Source organism: Phoenix dactylifera, chromosome 10 (assembly GCF_051530095.1).
Source record: "Phoenix dactylifera cultivar Ajwa chromosome 10, Ajwa_hap1_PhDact_Kaust_v1.1, whole genome shotgun sequence".
NCBI lineage: Eukaryota > Viridiplantae > Streptophyta > Magnoliopsida > Arecales > Arecaceae > Phoenix > Phoenix dactylifera.
Genome location: NC_143199.1, coordinates 11,920,029 through 11,927,676, shown reverse-complemented (window position 1 = coordinate 11,927,676; position 7,648 = coordinate 11,920,029). Strand labels below are relative to the sequence as shown.

The 7,648-nt window shown below is 37.8% G+C and overlaps 1 non-coding gene across 1 annotated transcript; it reads left to right on the top strand.

Annotated features, from left to right (window-relative positions):
- The first annotated feature begins 5,383 nt into the window (after positions 1-5,383).
- Positions 5,384-5,490, top strand: LOC120108399 (small nucleolar RNA R71). Its single transcript, XR_005509768.1, has one exon. It is a non-coding gene; the product is annotated as a small nucleolar RNA R71 (small nucleolar RNA).
- The last annotated feature ends 2,158 nt before the right edge of the window (positions 5,491-7,648 follow it).

Sequence of the window (7,648 nt, the reverse complement as noted above, 5' to 3'; positions counted from 1 at the left end):
TGATTTTTGTTTTGAAATATCAGCGGCATGGGCGGGTTCCCAACAGAATACCCCTAGTTACTAAGCAACTCAAAACATTGGAGTAGAAAGAACTTTGTACACATTTATTTATTCGACTGTCTAATCATTATCGCTCTATTTACTTAAACCCTGTTTAGGACTAGATCAAAGGGGATAATCACAAGAAAAGCATCACACTCATTTTTTATGCATAATCACACAACTCATACAACTTTGCAAGGAAAGATGTACTTCAATAATCCCAAAGGAAAATAAATATGCTTACTCTTGCTTTATAAGATATTGTCTATCCTAAATCAAAATTCAATGCTTAAACACAATAAAGAACCCAAAAGTATAATGTTGATCCTAGATAAGTCTCACACAAGTGCAAATGCATGTTCATTTCTCCTAATCTTTCACATAAAAATTTGGTTTGGTAGACATAGATATGATCACTAATTAACTTGCATGAAAGTGAACAAACCAGAATTTCGAAAAAAATTTCTTTCTCAAACAAACATAACCAACACTAGCATTCAGCATAATCAAATATCCACTCCCCCAAACTTAATTTTCACATTGTCCTCAATGTGAAAGCAAAGAAAAATGGAAGACTAATATTCCCCTTTTAGCAAGGCTGAACACAATGAATGTCCGACTGAATTGAACACGAACTAGCTTCTTGCTTGATTTTTCTGCACCTACACAACACAACCAAAAAGAAAGGGGTCACAACAATAATTATTCAAAGACTTAAATAAAAACAACAATTAAAACATATAACAAAAGACAAAAGAAAGGATTTTTTTTTGTGTGGTTGGGTTGCCTCCCAAGAAGCGCTTGTTTATAGTCATTAGCTTGACTTCCACACCATCAACCATAGGTAGGATTCTTCAAAGAGTAAATCACTCCTTTAGGAACCACATTACTAGCAAGATAAGGCTTCAAACGCTGCCCATTAACCTTGAATGCACCAGTGACCTCACTACGCACCTCAACAGCACCATATGGATACACTTTCGTTACCGTGAATGGGCCAGACCACCTAGACGAAGCTTGCCTGAAAATAACTTAAGTCTTGAGTTGAAGAGTAATACTTGCTGCCCAATTTCGAAGTTTCTAATCTGAAGATGTTTGTCATGCCAATGCTTTGTCTTTTCCTTGTAAATCCGAGTATTGTCATAAGCATCCAACCTAAACTCCTCCAACTCACTCAACTGTAACAATCTTTTTTCTCCCGCAGCTTTCAAATCCATGTTCAACTCCTTGATTGCCCAATAGGCCCTGTGTTCTAATTCCACTGGTAAGTGACAAGACTTTCCAAAGACAAGTCTGTAAGGAGACATACCCAAAGGTGTCTTGAAAGCTGTCCTATAGGCCCAAAGTGCATCATCTAACTTATTTGCCCAATCCTTTCTTGAATTGCTCACAGTTTTCTCCAAAATTTGCTTCAATTCCCTATTTGCAAGTTCCACTTGCCCATTTGTTTAGGGATGATAGGCAAATGCCACCTTATGAGTAACCCCAGAATGTACTGATTATTGAAGGAAGAAGGAAATGGGCCCATGAAATCAATTCCCCATAAATCAAACAGTTCAACCTCCAGGATATTGGTCAAGGGCATCTCATTCTTTTTTGAAATGTTGCCAACCCTCTGACATCTATCTCATATGCTCACATATTGTCTAGTATCTTGATACATGGTCGGCCAGCAAAAACCAGACTGCCATACCTTTGCAACTGTCTTAGAGGTACTGAAATGTCCACCACACTCCAAGGAATGGCAATGGTTAAGTATATCCTGCATCTCATCTTGGGGCACACATCTTCTAATCATCAAATCTGCACAGTGTTTATAGAGTAGCGGTTCTTCCCAAAAATAATGCTTCATATCCCACAAAAACTTTTTCTTCTGATGATAGCTCAAATCAGGGAGAACAATGCCACTCACCAAATAGTTCACGAAATCAGCATACCAGGGGATGACTGAAACTGCCAACAACTGCTCATCTGGAAAGCTTTCATTAATGGGCACCTCATCTGCTCTTGACTGCCCCTCTAATCTAGACAAGTGATCTGCCACCACATTCTCCATGCCTCTCTTGTCTCGAATCTCAAGATCAAATTCTTGAAGCAACAGCACCCACCGAATCAAGCGCGGTTTGGCATCTTTCTTTTTCAGCAAGTACTTGATTGCTGAATGGTCCGTATATACGATCACCTTGGAACCTACAAGATAAGATCGAAACTTGTCAAAAGCAAACACAACAGCAAGCAATTCTTTTTCAGTAGTTACATAATTCAACTGTGCATTATTTAAAACTCTACTAGTATAATATATAACATGCAACTTCCTGTCTTTTCTCTGGCCGAGAACAGCACCCAAAGCGAAATCACTAGCATCACACATTAGCTCAAAAGGCAACTCCAATCGGGGGCTGCCATAATTGGTGCTGACACCAACTCTTGCTTTAACCTGTTAAAAGCATTCAAACAGTTCTTATCAAAATCAAACACAACATCCTTATTCAACAGATTACAAAGAGGTTTAGAAATTTTAGAGAAATCCTTAATAAAACGCCGGTATAATCCTGTGTGACCAAGAAAACTTCTAACTCCCTTAACATTTGTAGGTGGTGGCAATTTTTCAATAATTTCTATTTTTGCTCGGTCCACTTCAAGGCCTCTTGCTGAAATTTTGTGGCCCAAAATAATACCTTCCTGCACTATAAAATGACATTTCTCCCAATTCAAGACCAAATTGGTCTCCTCACAGCGCTGCAAAACTCGAGACAAATTATCTAAACAACTATCAAAAGAAGATCCAAAAACAGAAAAATCATCTATGAAAACCTCCATGATCTTTTCAACAAAATCAGAGAAAATAGCCATCATGCAACGTTGAAATGTAGCAGGTGCATTACACAAACCAAAAGGCATCCTACGAAATGCAAAAGTACCATAAGGACAAGTAAAGGTGGTCTTTTCTTGATCTTCGGGCGATATAGAAATCTGGTTATACCCTGAATAACCATCTAAAAAACAGTAATACGCATACCCAGCAAGTCTCTCAAGCACCTGATCAAGAAAAGGTAAAGGAAAATGATCCTTACGGGTAACACTATTAAGTTTCCTATAATCTATGCAGACTCTCCACCCAGTTACTGTCCTAGTGGGAATTAATTCATTATTTTCATTATGCACCACAGTCATCCCACCCTTTTTAGGTACTACCTGCACTGGACTAATCCATGAACTATCAGATATAGGATAAATAATCCCTGCATCTAACCATTTAAGAACTTCAGCCCTAACTACTTCTTTCATGTTAGGATTTAACCGTCTCTGATTTTCAACAATAGGTTTATGGTTATCCTCCATTAAAATTCTATGCATACACAATGAAGGGCTAATTCCTCTAAGGTCTGATATAGTCCATCCTATGGCTATTTTTCTCAATCTCAAAATACGTATCAATTTGTCAAGTTGCTCATCAGACAAAGAAGCACTCACAATCATAAGCAAAGTATTATTTTCACCTAAAAATGCATACCTGAGATGTGAGGATAATGGCTTCAACTCCAGAACTGGTGCTTGCACATTAGAAGGGGGAGGGGTTGGCTTACCTTTGCCGATATCCTCAAAATAAATACCTCTCTTTTTTTGCTTAGGACATGTAGCCTCTAATGCACACGCCACTTTAGCAACCTCTAGATTATCATCTTTACTTGTCCCTGCACTCACTAAACAAGTCTCAAGAGGTTCTTTAGTATTTTCAGCCCTAAAAACCTCTCTGGTCGACTCATCTACAACATCAACTCGAAAAACATGATCAGTAAAAGAAGGATATTTAGTAGCTTCAAATAAATTAAACTCTACCTCTTCTTCACCAACCTTCAAAGTCAACCTACCATTCTTAACATCTATGATAGCTCCAGCTGTGGCTAGAAAGGGCCGGCCTAAAATGATAGGGATCTCGGTGTCTTCTTCCATCTCCAAAACAATAAAATCAACTGGAATGATAAACTTCTTTACCTTGATCAGCACATTCTCAAGAACACCCAAAGGATATTTGACCGATCGATCAGCTAGCTGCAAAGAGATGGTAGTAGGCTTCAACTCCTTCAATCCAAGCTTCCTAGACACAGATAAAGGCATTAGTGAAACACTAGCACCTAAATCACATAAAGCTCTAGAAAAATCAACATCACCTATAGTACAAGGAATAGAAAAACTCCCTGGATCTCTTAGCTTTGGTGGAAGCTTATTCTGGATAATGGCACTGCATTCCTCCGTCAAGGCAATGGTCTCGAAATCTTCCAATTTCCTCTTCTTAGACATGATCTCTTTTAAAAATTTTGTATATGCAGGAATTTGTGCTAAGGCGTCTGCAAAAGGAATATTAATGTAAAGCTGCCTAAACACTTTCAAAAATTTCTCAAACTGTTGATCAATTTTATTCTGCTTAAGCCTTTGAGGAAAAGGAATGGGAGGAACATAAGATTCGACTGGTGGTAGTGGGGATGTTGTCTTGGCTAGGTCCTCAACTTCTTCACTGACGTTCTTGCTCACCTCTTCATAGTCTACTTCATCACCAACTATAGTCTCACCACTTACCTGACCAAGTTGCTTACCACTTCTCAAGGTGACTGCCTTGCAATGCTCCTTCGGATTGACCTCTGTCTTACTAGGCAAATTACCCTATCCACGAGAATTGATGGAATTGCCTAACTGCCCCAATTGCACCTCCACATTTCTATTGGAACTTGCCAACTGGTCAACCTTTGCTTCTAGTCTCTCAAATCTCTCCGAACTGGCATTGGCTAACTTCTCAATAGCTATCTCCCAAGACTGCTTACTTTCTGGTTGGGATGGTCTTGGTTGGAAACCAGGAGGATGGAGAGGTCTAGAACTGCTACCTTGGTTACCTTGATCTTTCCATGAAAAGTTGGGATGATTCCTCCAGCCTGGGTTGTATGTGTTGGAATAAGGGTTGTTCTGCTGCTACTGCCTGTTATAATTAGACACAAATTGAACCTGCATACAATCAGAACTCATGTGAGCTCCTCCACAGCAATCACAACTCAATACAGGACTAGAAACGGAATTCACATTACCCAGCTTACCGAACATTTTTACTAGAGAATCAACCTTGGCATTCAACATGTTTATGCCATCTACATCATACATACCTGGAACTTTCTTAGGCATACCTCTTTCATTAGACCACTGATAATTGTTAGAGGCCATTTCTTCTAACAACTCATATGCCTCTTCTGTTGACTTACTCATTAAAGTACCTCCTGCAGCTGCATCTATGGTAATTCTAACTGAATGTATTAATCCATTATAGAAAGTCTGTACAATCAGCCAGTCAGGAAGACCATGATGTGGACACTTCCTCTGCAAATCCTTAAACCTCTCCCAGGCTTCATACAAAGATTCACCATCAAACTGAGCAAAACTGGTAATATCATTTCTAAGTTTGGCAGTCTTACCTGGAGAAAAATACTTACTCAAAAAAGCTTGTGACAAGGCATTCCAGATGGTGAAAGAGTTAGGCGCTTTGGAATTCAACCAGGCCTTGGCTTTATCCTTTAGAGAAAATGAAAAAAGTCGGAGTCGAAAGCATCATCACTAACTCCATTCATCTTGATTGTATCACAAATCTCCAAGAAATTGGCAAGGTGTGCATGTGGATACTCAGCAGGTCCTCCACCAAACTGCTCCTGCTGCACCATCTGGATGAGACCAGGCTTAATCTCAAAATTATTAGCATTGACTGTAGGTCTCACAATACTGGGTTGAGCACCATTGACATTCGGCACTGCATAGTCACTCAACAACCTTTTATTCTAGTTATCTTGGTTATCTGCCATGGCTTCTGCTTGTTTTTGCTTTAGCTCTAATCTTTGTTGTTTCCTTAATGCTCGTAGGGTTCTCTCAATTTCTGGATCAAAAGGCTCAACTAGCTCACAGTTTCATGGCATACACTAAATATAGAAAACGTAAATTAACAAAAAGAACAAAACAGTCTAAATTAATGCAGAAAATTATTTGTATTGATATTGAAAACAATCCTTCCCGGCAACAGCGCCAAAAACTTGATAGTCCCTAGACTCTACCACAAGTGCATGGGTCATGACAAGTAGAATAGGGCAAAAAGAGTATCGTTTCCACAAGAAGGCGATTCAAGTACCAATTTATAAATTTTCTATATTATTTAGACGACCCCAAATTGATGTGACTGACTGCAATTTCTTGACCTGAAAAATCAAATATGAAAGGTTCCTAGGGCTTGGATTTCATCAATTGAATTCCTTCAATAAATTTAAATCTGATTGTTAATATTCTGCTAATTACAATGACCGAATCCCTTTTTTTTATGTGATATCCTCTTTCAAGGCATAACACCTATACCTATATTAATCCTATGTCTACTTTCGTGATCATAGAAATTAATATAAATTCATTATGATCTGTGAAATTCTTGATTGTAGGTCACAAGGGTGTGCATTTATTTCTAAACTACACCACCAATGTTTGATAAATTCACCAACTAATATTGAATTTCAACTTCGTTACTTCAATCAACATCTTAAGCATGCAATTCATGGCCAGTAAATTGCAAGAATAAAAACCGAAATCATCAAATTGCAATTAACAAAAGATGTTCAATACAACCATACTCAATTCATATCAAAACTTCAATGACTACGTCCTAGCCCTAGGATAAGAAAACTAGCAAATCATAACTAATTAATCAATCCCATTATTTCTCAAACATAAATTCGCATTCAACATTCTTAATAACAGTTCAGCAAATAAAAAAATAAAAAATATATATATATAAGAGAAAGGAAAAGAACTCTGTATTTGTAAAAATCCTCCATTCCGTTCTTTCTCCCAGAATTCCAGCTTTTTCTTCCTCTCGGAATTCCTAGCTTTTCCTCCTCTCGGAATTTCAGATTCTCTGCATATTTTTCTTTTTTTCTGCTTCTCCTCCTCTTCTCGGAATTTCCTTTTTTTTTGAATTTTAAAACAGATTTCCTCCCTATCTGCTAGCAAAATCCCGAAATTCTAGGCTGATTTTTAGACTCAACTCCCAGCTGAATTTAGAGCACCAAAACGATATACTTTGGAGTTGGACCCTTCATAAAAGTTTTAGATCTCATTCTCAGATTTCCAACGCACCTAGGTTTGCATTATTCTGACTTATATAACTCCATATACAAGCTGAAAACCGAAATAGGGTATGGGCCGCAGTAAAATTCTGGACAGATTCGGACTTCTCCGTTTCGGCTAAGTTTTGGACTTCAAAACGGCAGAAATTGGTTTTGTGATCTTCATAAAAGTTTTAGGACTACCTCTTATCTTTCCAGCAAGCTAAACAACATATGAAATGGGGATCTGTAGCTCCAGTTAGAATCCAAAAACCGAACAGTATTCTGGGTTGACTAGACCAGCCTAATTTCAACCGAATTCAATAATTAAACACCTGCAAAATACCAAGAATTTTCAAGAATTAAATAAATGTAAAAGACACCTAAATTATAGACAAATGAGCTAAGAACATACAAAACACTCTAAAACAAAACAATTAAGACTAAAAAAATGTGTGAAATAAATTTCCACATCAATGGAT